We start from the raw sequence: 12496 nt of genomic DNA, 5'->3' as shown, positions 1-12496 counted from the left end.
CCAATCAATGACAGAAAACAAGACAGAGCTGCCAATCATAGATGGCTCCGACCCTGGGGTGATAGGGAAGAACTGCCCTCAGCGAGGTAGCTCTAGGTCTAGGACATGGGGCCTGTGTTCAGGGCAGGCTCCTCAGGGTGACCCCGTGATGAGGTAGGCTTCAGCCTGACCTTGGAGTGGGACTGGATGCCCTTGGAGTGTGACCCTCGAAGCAGGCGGCTCACACAGCAGGAGCATGCGGCCAAAATCATATTCCTTCTCGCTTTCTTTTGTTTTGCTCTGCATTTTGAATGATTATGATTACTCCATGCCTGCCCCCAAAACATCCTCTTTAGGATGTATTTTATGAATTTGGGATAAATTAAAGATAAAGCATTTCAAAAGATTGACTTTTCTCAAAATATTAGTTTCAAAGTAAAGGGACAGAGCCTTAAAATTGATTTTATAAGAAGGGAAAATGAAAAAGCAGCTGCCTGAACCGATTTGCTTGACTTTTCTCCAGTGATATCTCCTGACTTTTCCTGAGTCACACGAGCCCCACCCATCAAATGCTGTCAGTATATCTCACACATATCATGTTACATCATTAAGTTGCTATAATTAAAAGGTCAAACATCTACCATGTTTAAATGAAGTCTTCTTAAGATAGAATGCTCTTGGTTGAGCTTACAAAAACTAGACATAAAAGGCTCTACATTTTATTAAGATAATTTCATGTTTTCTTTTAAAAGGTTTTTCGGCACTTAAGAAACTAAGTATTAGGGCTGGCCAAATAGCTCAGAGGAAAAAAAAACAACAAAACACAAAAACAAATAGCTCAGAGGATTCAAGTGTCTGCTTAGGCAGACACAGGGGCTGGGAGCTGGATCCAGGGCCTGCCCTGCCAGCCCCACCCCCGGGAAGCTCTGAGATAGTGATTGAGATTGGGCGCACCTGTAATCCCAGCATTTAGGAGGCTGTAAACGCAGTGAGACCCTGTACATCCTGTATACACTGTCCTAAAATACAAAAAAGAAAAAAGAAAAAGAAAGAAACTATGTATTAAGAGTTAAAAATTATTAAAATATTACTTTGAAAATGTTTTCAATAATCAGTTTATGATTGGTTCAATGAATAATTTATCTTTTTTAACTTTGAAGAAATATCTTTGAGTTATGAAATATGTTACCTATTATAGTGGCTTTCACCTTATAAATGTTTTGTTGTCATTTCTTCAACGGTAGTCAGGTCCCCAAAATAATCATATAACCATATTCAGCATATATTCATTAACAAAAAAATTTAAATTAAAAAATAAACTAGAAAATAAGTGCCACAATAGCTTTATTTATTATTTATTCATTTTTTACTTTTATTAGTACATATTTGCAGTACATAATAATTACATTCACTTGAGGGATTGCCACACATATATAGTACATTTCAATTCCCATATTTCCCCTAAACTCCCCCTTTTATTTATCCTGTATCAGATCCATACAATTATTTTACAAGGCCTTCTAAAATTAATTACTATGCATGTGGTCTAAAAACCAGACTAATAGGCCAAAGAACATGTCAAACATGTAAGACTTGGAACAGGTATTTTCCAACAATCATAGATATGCTAAACTTTAAATCCCTATAGAATGTGAAATAAATAAATAAAAATAAACAATTTTACACAGAAATTTAGAAATCTAACCATATACAACATTGTAGCAGGACAGTCCTATGACATTATTTTTCTTGCCTCTTATTTTCTTTTATTATCTTTTTTTGAACAAACATTTACTTGAGAGAGTATAGCAATAATTGATATGACATTAGGAGCAGTACACACTTAAGTCCACTTTTGGATGCATTATTCACATTGGCTTATGGTACATTTCTTTCTTTCTCTGTTTCCCTGTTATCTTCTATTTCACAACATATAAAAGGTTTTCATTTAAGAATGCAACATATAAGCTTACATGTCTCAGTTACTATATTTATTCAATGAATTATTTCACTCACTGCAGGCTCGAGATGCATCCATTTTCCTAAAAATGACTCAAGTTTATCATTTTTGTGGCAGAGTAGTGCTCCCTTGTACGTAAATGCACACTTTTAGTCTATTCATCTGTTGATGGACATATAGGCTATGTCTAAAATTTAGCTATTATCAACTGTACTATTATAAACATAGGTATGCATACATAGTGGTTGATGCTTTTAACTCTTTTGGTAAAATTCCTAAAAAGGGAATACTGAAGTCAAATGGAAATTCTACTTTTTTTTTTCTGATAAAAGTTTTCTTGAGAAAAGTTTACTGCTTTCCAAGGTGGAAACAAAAATCAAACTATGCTGTGAAACTAACCTTCACAGCTACTCTCAATACTTGTAAAGCAACTGATATTCTCTTGTTGTTCAATCAGTGCCAATATATGTAGATCAAGTTTTTGTTGTTGTTGTTGTTGTTGTTGTTGTTGTTTTGTTGTTTTTTGGGTTGTTTTTCTTTTTGCAGTATCAGGGTTTGAACTCAGAACCTCATTCTTGCATGCAGACAATTAAACTGCCAAGCTAGCTCCCCAGGCCTATCAAGTTTAAACGAGAATATCAAATTGAAACAGATGCCAAAATTTTGATCATTTAGATGCTTAAAGTCCCAGATATAATATATCTTGTATAAAAGAGAAATTTTATGTCATGTAAAATTGTATAATCAGATAGAAATAACCTAGTGATAAATTATTTTATATTAAGATGAAAAATGTAATGTATTTTAGAGATAAAATTTATCTAATATTTCCAGTATAATGTCTTAATAACAATTATTATGTAAAACATTGTTTTCTTTTTAATATACTTTATAAAACTTTATAGCTATTATCTGATAACATACTATAAAAATATGATCTCCACTGGACAAAAGAAATGTAAGATTATAAGCCATAATCTACAGTATAAGTAAAACGACATTGGCTCCTAATATTACTTGGTTTTTTTGTTTGTTTGTTTGTTTGTTTGTTTGTTTTTTGTGGAACCAGGGATTGAACACAAGCCCTTGTGCTTGCCAGGGAAGCACTTATTCCACTGAGCCATCTCCCTGGCCCCTGGCTCCTAATATTAAGATGATTATAATTAATAAAAAAATTTTCTCTAGTTGTACTTAATATTTGTCAAAGTCAACAATGTGCAATATAACAACCATTGTTGAATTTTTATCATTTGGTTTAGTGAAATTCTGTATCTTTTCTAGTCTTTTTTTTTACTGTTGTTTTACATTCTCTTTCAAATTTAAAAAAAAAAAAGATTATAATACTTAAGATTAAGCCTACTGTTTCTACTTTCAGACTGTACAGCGGGCCTTCTGGAAGTTCAACAACTGAGGTTTAGAGACTGAAGCTTAAAAAAGGTAACCACGCTAAAAGGACAGCAAGTATTTTGGCCCTTGTCCTCCTAGGTCATCCAGTCCCCAGGACATCACGAGAACCCTCTAAAAGTATCCTACCACTCTGGTAACTCATCCAGCAACCTAAGCATGGAGATCATTTACTGCAACAGCCAGAGTAAAGGAGGGTCATTAAATATGGAAATCTTCCCCCATGCTTCCAAAGGAAGCCATGTGGTCAGACAGAGACTGTGCCCCGTCCTGGAGAATGATACAACTGATAGAGAAAAAACACTGCAGAGCGAAGAGGGAAGAGGTTCTGCACATGGTCCCAAAGTAGTATCTTAGGCACCTGAACTAACTTAGCAAGCATACAAGTACATATGCATATATGAGAAACAGTAATACTAAACAGAAAGCTAGGTTGAAGACAAAAAGGGGCATTCTCCAGTTTCATCTTTAAAGTATTGCCATAATAAGTCATTAATTCCAAGTCCTATTATCCCTCCAAAAAAATGTGTCCTTCAGCCTCTCAGGATATTCCCATTAGTTGAGTTTACTTTCCAGTACCTCTCAGGTAAAGAATTTGCTTCATATATAGGTGCATTCTATCGAATAAGAATGGCAATATAAATACCCTAAGTACTAAGCTTTGATATCTTTGTGATATAAGCTAACTTTATTTGCTTATTTTATCTAGAGTTATTCACTCTAAAATATTTTCAAGTCTAGGAAATCAAGTACAGGTTTTAAGACCAATGATTAAAAACAAAAAATTCTGTGATCTGATTATTACAAAAATGTAGATATTTTTATGTAATATACCCATTTGCCATTATTGTAATTAAAATGAAATGGATTTTTTTTTGGACTGGCTCAGGCTGCCTTAAGGGTGGTTCTGGTAATGTACAAGGATCTAGGGAGCAAGCCACAGTATCCTGAGCCTGACTGCCTTTGCTTAAGCAGGCGCTTAAGCAACTGAGCTAATGGGCAGGCCCCCCGTAATTAAAATGATTTTTTGACAAAGAGGAGGAGTCTGTAAGATCCTAAATTCACCTGTTGCAGTTGAGAAAACTTCAAAGCAAATAGAGACTAATATTATAAAAAACTAGCTCAGTAGAATAAGCACCTGCCTGGCAAGCACAAAGTCTTGAGTTCAATCCCTGGTACTACAGGAAAGAAAAAAAAAGTGTCAGTATAGGGCTGGCTAAATAGCTCAGAGGCTTAAAGCACCAGTTTAGGCAGTCACAGGGGCCGGGAATGCCCCTGAGCTCTGCTGTGTCGGCCCCACCCTCAGGACAGGCTGAGAAGGCAATTGAGACTGGGTGTGATAGCGCACACCTGTAATCTCAGCTCTGCTCTTGGGAGGCTGTAAACAGTCGGGTCACTATGAGTCTGATCTAGTAGGGAGATCTTGAGCACCTGTAGACCCTTCACCAAAAAAAAAAAGTACAAAAAAAAGATAGATAAAAGGCTTTTTTTTTTTCTGATGTCTATGGATTTGTTAATATTTATTTTGTATTTTACACTATAATTAATGTTGTTTTCAATCAATGTAACCAAGGTGACACAGCTGTTGCCATTATTTGTTAATGCTTTGGTTTGGTTTTTTTTTTTTTTTTTTTCAGTACTGGGAATTGAAATCAGGACCCCGCACTTGCCAGGCAAGCACTTATTCTACTAAGCTATCTCCCTGGGCCCACTATTTGGTTTATTTTGGATCTCAATATCTGTATTTCCTTGTGGTCACTGAAATATTGTGGCCCATTCCTAGAAAATTTAATACTGGGCCAAATATACTGCAGCCTACAATCCTGAGAGATGACTGGATCCTGGGACTAGTGGGCCGAAGTCTACAGGTGGCCTTAATACCCAACTATCACAAAGAGACTGATCAGTATCACTGTCCATTAGGGAAAATGCAAATTAAAACAAAAAAGAAATCTCAGAGATGAGCAAAATCTTTCAACAAGTTGATTTAATATACACCTACAGTGTTCTACCCAACAGAATAAATATTGTTTTAGCCACACATGGAAATGTCTCCAAAATAGACCACATAGTAACCAGCAAATCAAGCTTAACTAATGTAAAAGAATGCAGTTATACTATGGATATTATCAGATCATAGCACAATGAAGTTAGGTATAATAAAAGAAAACACAGAAATCGTGAAAAGGCATGAGAAATAATGCACTTAAGTAAACAATGGGTTACAGAAGAAATCAAGGAAAAAATGAGACAATTTCTAGAACTGAGTGACAATGCCAATATAACATCCCAAAACTTATGGGACACAATGAAAGCAGTGCTAATAAGGAAAATTACAGGTGTGAATGTCCACATCACAAACACAGAGAGAGCTCCATAACCCAGCAAAGTACCTCAAGGTCCTAGCAAAACAATAAAAACTCAGTTAGTACAAGGAAGGAAATTATAAAGCTCTGAGTAGAAAACAATGAAATTAAGACCAAAAGAAAAATTAAAGAGTCTAAAGAATGATTTCTTCAAATGCATAAAGGAAATAGACACTTAGCCAATGTAGCCAAAAAGGAGAGAAAAGACCGAAATCAATGCAATTAGAAATGAAGCAGGTGAAATTACATTGGATATTGATGAAATCAGAAAGATGATTAACAGCTACTTTGCAAACCTGTAAGGCTTGCCTCAGGGATCCCATGATTACACATACACAAATCAATAATTTTAACCCCTCATCTCTTTAAGTATAAAAAATGCACTTGATAAAAATCCAACATTTTGTGATAAAACACTCAAGAAATTAGGTATGTTAGGATCTTATCTCATTCTGATAAAAGCTATTTATGACAAAGCTACAGTCAACATCATATTCAATTGGAAAAACAAGAAGCTTTCCCTCTAAAGGCAAGAACAAGACAAAGATACCCACTCCTGTTCAAGCTAATACTCAAAATGTTAGCCAAAGTAATCAGACAAGAGAAACAAATAAAAGTATATGTAAAGGAAAAGAAGTCAAATTATTATTTTCAGAGGATGTGATCTTCTACATAGAAGACCCCAAAATATCTACCAAAAGGTTATGAGAATTAGTGAGCAAATTAAGTAATTTTTTATGAATAGAATATATTTATTAAAAGAAAGAAAGCTCCTGTCCTGAGAGAGGAGCAGGAGGGGGGCCGAGAGGGTAATTCCCCCCAAATTAAGTAATTTATCAAGAAACAATATCAATAATAGCAACCAACAGAGCAAGCTACAGAATGGGAAAAAACTTTTGCCAACTATTCCTCAGAGGACTAACACAAACAGTATATAAATAACTCAAAAAATATTAGACCACCAAAAAAACCTAACTAAAAAAATGGGCAAGGTCTGGCCAGATAGCTCAGCGGACTAAAGCACCTGCTTAGGCAAAGCACACCGACCAACATTTGATCCCCAGCGCGCCCTGGGGTGGGCTGAGATGGTGATTGAGACTGGGAGTGGTGGTGCAAGCTTATAATCCCTGCACTTGGGAGGCTGAAAACAGGAGAATCACTGAGTCCAATCTACATAGTGAGACCCAGTACACCTCATAGACCCTGCCCTAAATTAACAAATAAAAAAAAAAGAAAAGAAAAAAATGGGCAAGCAAAATGAATATTTTACAGAAGTACAAATGACCAATAAATGAAGAAATCCTCAACACCACTGGGGTTAGACAAACAAATTAATACAACACTGAGATTCCATCTCACCCTCTAAACCAATGGTTATGTTCAAGAAATCAAATAATGGCATATGCTTTTGATGCTGCAGGGAAAAAGAAATGTGAAATAGTGCCACCATTATGGAAATCAATGTAGAACTTCTTCACAAAACAAAACTAGAGATTTCACTTGACCCAGTTATTCCTCAGCTAAGCATCTTTCTGAAAGAGTGAAAGACATTCTATTACAATGGCACATCTGTGTTTTTTTTCTATTCACAATAGATAAATCTTGGGAACAGCCTGTGTGTCGATCAATGATGAATGGATAAAGAAAATATATTTACATACAATGGAGCACTACTCTGCCATAAAGATAAACTTGAGTTGTTTGTAGATAAACAGACACACCTTGAGACAGTAATGTCAAGTGAGTCCCACCTTCAGCCAGTGAGAGAGCAAATGAGAGAGGAGGAGGGCACTCTGGGTGAAGGCACTGCGGCCGCCATTATCTTCCTCTTTGCTGCACCAACCTCTGTGTGCTGCCTGATCCCACTTGTTTGTGGCGTATAGATTGGTGTGTCCATTTAATACAAGAAAATGGAAACTGAGCAGCCAAAAGAAACCTGGTGAACTTGGTAAACATCCTTTAGAAGATATAGGAGAGGAGCAAGCATTTAAAAGATCTAGAAACACCGATGAGATGGTTGAATTACAAATTCTGCTTCAGAGCAAGAATGCTGGGGCAGTGATTGGAAAAGGAAGTAAGAACAGTAAGGCTGTATTTCAGTCCCAGACAGCAGTGGCCCAGAGCACATATTGAGTATCAGTGCTGATACTGAAACAATTGGAGAAATTCTGAAGAAAAGCATCCCTATCTTGGAAGAGGGCCTGCAGTTGCAGTCACCCACTGCAACCAACCAGCTTCCGCTCGAATGTGATCCTGTGGAATGCTTAAATTGCCAACACTGTAAAGGAAGTGACTTTGACTGTGAGTTGAGGCTGTTAATTCATCAAAGTCTGACAGGAGGAAGTATTGGGATCAAAGGTGCTAAAATCAAAGAACTTCGAGAGAACACTCAGACAACCATGAAGCTTTTCCAAGATTCTGTCCTCATTCCACTGACAGAGTTGTTCTTATTGGAGGAAAGCCTGACAGAGTTATAGAGATAAAGATCATCCTTGATCTTATGTCTGAGTCTCCCATCAAAGGACGTGCAGCCTGATGATCCAAATTTTTACCATGAAACTTATAATTATGGTGGTTTTACCATGATATCTGATAACCACCATAGATGACCTGTAGGATTTGCTATGCAGGGAAAAGGTGGTTTTGACAGAATGCCTCCTGGTCGAGGTGGACATCCCATGCCTCCCTCTAGAAGAGATTATGATGATATGAGCCCTCATTAGGGACCACTACCCCCTCCTCTGGGTCAAGGTGGCTGGGGTGGCAGCAGAGCTCAGAATCTTCCTCTTTCACCACCACCTAGAGGAGGAGAGATAATGGCCTATGACAGAAGAGGAAGACCTGGAGACCGCTGTGATGGCATGGTTGGTTTCAGTGCTGATGAAACTTGGGACTCTGCAATAGATACGTGGAGCCTATCAGAATGGCAGATGGCATATGAACCACAGGGTGGCTCTGGATATGATTATTCCTATGCAGGAGGTCGTGGCTCATATGGTGATATTTGTGGATCTATTATTACCACATAAGTAACTATTCCTAAAGACTTGGCTGAATCTATTATTGGCAAAGGTGGTCAGCAGATTAAATGAATCCATCATGAACTGGGAGCTTCTATGAAAGCTCCTGATTCATGATGGATCTGAAAATCAGATCATTACCATTATAGGAACACAGGACCAGATACAGAATGCACAGTATTTGCTGCAGAACAATGTGAAGCAGTATTCTGGAAAGTTTTTCTAGGACTAGTAAAGAACTGAAGGAGTCCTGCATCTTTTCCTTTTATTAATTTTTTTTTGTATCTGCTTCTGTTAAAAAGCCAACATTCCTCTGCTTCTCACGTGTTCTGCATTTGAGGTGCTGTGCAATCTTTGCTGTTCACCAGCTGTAATGTTTTAGTTCCTTACAAACAGGGGTGGGGGGAGGGTGTGCAAAAACTAACACTGAAATTTTGAAACAGCAGCAGAGTGAGTGGATTTTATATTATGTTCATTGTTGGTGGTTTAAAAAAATTCACCACCATGTAATTATTGTGAATATTTTGCTTCATGTGGTCACTGTAAACATTTAGGGGTTGGGACAGGGAGGAAATTAATAATAGTCCACACATTCCTGGCTTCTGTGCAGAGCAGTGTGCACAATGTAATGCTGTTTTGTAAGAAATGTTTTAAGTTTTTTTTTGTTTTGTTTTGTTTTGTTTTTTTTGGTATTTTAGGCAAGGGTCTACAAGGTGTTCAGGGTCTCAATACTAGATCAGATTCCTAGTGATCTACCTGCTTACAGCCTCCCAAGAGCTGGTATTACAGGCACACACCACCACACCCAGTCTCAATTGCCATCTCAGCATGCCCCAGGAGAGGGGCCAGCATGGCAGGCCAGGGGATCAAACCCCCATCCCCTGTGCCTGCTAGCAGGCACTGTAATCCACTGGGCTATTTGGCTGGTCCCTATGATTTTTAAAATAAATTTAATGAATCTGTTTTAGTGGTCTTTTTTTTTTAAATAGACAGTCAATTTTCAAATGGTGGCTGAATTTCCCAATGCATCCCTAAACTCAACACTAGGTTTGATTTTCAGCTCCCATGTTGGAAATAAGTACAGTATATCTCTTAGATACAGGAAAAACATATTGGCAAATTCAGTTCTGGTGGCTTTGTTGATGGTTTTAGTCATTGCTTAGGAAGAAGTTCCACTGAACATATCATGCTTATAATAAACTGGAGGATTTTTGTTTTTGCAAATGTTTACCCCTACTTATGAGCAGTTTTCTGTTAGTTGGAAAGAACAAAGGTGGGCAGCAGTACTACAAGCTGAAAAAAATATATAAGTATATTCCAGAAGACTAACTGGCAGTGAGTTCTATTAAAATAACACTTGGTTATAGAAGTAAGTGATGGAGGATGAATAAATTCTGATTATTTTTATTACATTTAATAAATTCTGATTATTTTTATTACATTTCTCACCTATAAACTTATTAAACTGTCAATCTTTAGTGTCTATTAGTTAAAAATTTTTTAATAATTTTATTGAGAAACAATAGCAATGAGACAGTTTCAAAACCAATTAGTAGAACAGTTTCAATAATTAATACATTGCATATTGTTGTCTTCTTACTGGTTATTCATAGTACAAGATGCAGACATGATACCCTGTTCAAACACTTTTAGTACAAATCTTTCTTCTCATTGAATTAAGAGAAAGTAGCTGTATATCTATTCTAACTATTTTGTATATACAGATACAAAATGGTCCTACATTTGTATCTCCTTTTTTTGTTTAGTTTTGTCACAGATGGGTATTCCATTGCAATTTAAATATTATATTGCATGAATTCAGCAGAATAATCCAACACAGTCCAGTAGTCCATAATAGTAGTGGGTTATCCATAAGACTGGCAATGTCAGAAGTTGTTGACAGCCTTTTACTGGTCAGCATACTAATATGGCTTTACTTTTTACAATTAATTTTTATACTTTTCTGCTGGATGGTTAAGACCAAGATAAGGACCTATATAGCAAGATATACAACTTTTGTATTTGATAATGTCAGTCAAATCCCCTCAGGATTTATCCTGAAACCCCGTACCGCTAAACTTTGTATAGATAGATAGATAGATAGATAGATAGATAGATAGATATGTTTTTCCATTGTATGCACATTGCAAGCACAAGATGTACCATTCCTCTGTTGTATGTTGGATTATATAGGAAATGTTTGTGAGCTATTCAGAAACAAATTGAAAAAAGTTCCTGTGGATGTTTTATGTAGTATCCTGGAATTTGTATTGATAGTTTAAAAATTTCACTGCACAATAAAATTCCCATGATGCTAGATTTGATGTGTGCCCAGTTTGAAAAAAGGTTGATTGACATCAGTAAAAATTGTTGAAACATTCCTCTTATAAGGAAAGTACAGTAATCTTACATAAAATATGTCAAGTGAAATAAATGAGACACACAAGATTAAACATGGTAGTGTTTCTCCCATATGAGAAACACAGAGTAAAATACAGAGCAAAATAAAAGATAGGTAGTAGAAAGCAGTCAAAGGGAAGGTGATCAAGATCAACAGATTGAGGGAGAGAAAGGAAAGTAGATAAAAACAAAACTAACATGTGTTAAGGACATGTATAGACTCCAAACAGGGAATGTAAGCATTATGTACAACATCCACATACAAAATAAAAGATAAAATAATAAAGGATCAAAGTTTGGGAGCAGATCTGACAGAAAAAATAATAAGTTAAGGAGATGAAATCATAACTGCAAAGTGTACTTTAAGAAGACTGCAGGTTCTGGGCCTTGGCCAAAATTACCCAAGTCTATTCATATCAGCATTCCTTTGGTTAATCTTAGGCTCATTTCCTTCCAAATCAACACACCGGAAATTCCTCAGGCCTTCTGAAAGCCTACAAGTTGGCTTAATTGAAAAATAAAGAGCAGCAATCTTATCCTAAGATAATACAATCCACAGAATGCTTAAATTATCCATCTTTAAAAAAAAAATTGGCTCAAACTTGTAACATAGGCCAGGTATACCTCTTCTTGGGCTTTCCCTATCTTCAACAGAAGTGTAAGTATTCCCTGTTCTAGGCAACAATACTCTCTTTTGAGGTCCCACACTATTTTCCTTATAATTTCTGCCTAACCAAACCCCTCCCAAGCCTCTAGTCCTGCAAATTCTTTTTCTGTGATAAGAACCTGAAAACTTATTCTATAAGAGGGTTGGTTAGGTCCTTCTTTTACTTTAAGGGACTCCCTCATACCCAATCCAGGGATAAATTCACTGCTTGTCTCTAGCTGAATAAGATCTGGAAAAGGAAGGAGAAATATAATCAGTTAAATTCTGGAAGTACACACACTTTCTTTCCCAGAGCACATTTTGGTGGGAAAACAGCACTAAGGACTAGAAAGAATGTTCTTTCTTTCTGCCTCTGCTCAGTTTTCAGAAATAAGTTAGGCAGCTTCCCTATCAGGAGAAATGGGATTAGTCAGGGAGAGTGCCAAGGTAGTGGACACCCAGCCTAGTTTAGTAGGGGCCACTCTTGACCATCTCCTGATTTACCAGATCTATGCAAAAGCAACTAGTGGAGGGTCTATGGGGTAATATTGAAGGCTTATTTATCTGGGAAGCTAAGGCAGAAGGCTCAAAAGTTCAAACCCATCCTGAGCAATTTATAAGACCCTGACTCAAAATTTAAAACTTTTTAAAAATAGCTATGAGTGCAGCTCAGCACAAAGGTCCTGAGTTAAAATCCATAGTATTAAAAAAATGAAAATAA

At 36.5% G+C, this 12496-nt stretch overlaps 1 pseudogene; it reads left to right on the top strand.

The window, feature by feature from the left end:
* The first annotated feature begins 7619 nt into the window (after positions 1-7619).
* LOC101577058 lies at positions 7620-8955 on the top strand (annotated as a pseudogene).
* Positions 8956-12496: the final 3541 nt, after the last annotated feature.

The sequence above is a fragment of the Octodon degus genome, unplaced genomic scaffold (genome assembly GCF_000260255.1).
Source record: "Octodon degus isolate 3935 unplaced genomic scaffold, OctDeg1.0 scaffold00081, whole genome shotgun sequence".
NCBI classification, from domain to species: domain Eukaryota; kingdom Metazoa; phylum Chordata; class Mammalia; order Rodentia; family Octodontidae; genus Octodon; species Octodon degus.
This window is presented reverse-complemented; position numbering and strand designations above follow the sequence as displayed.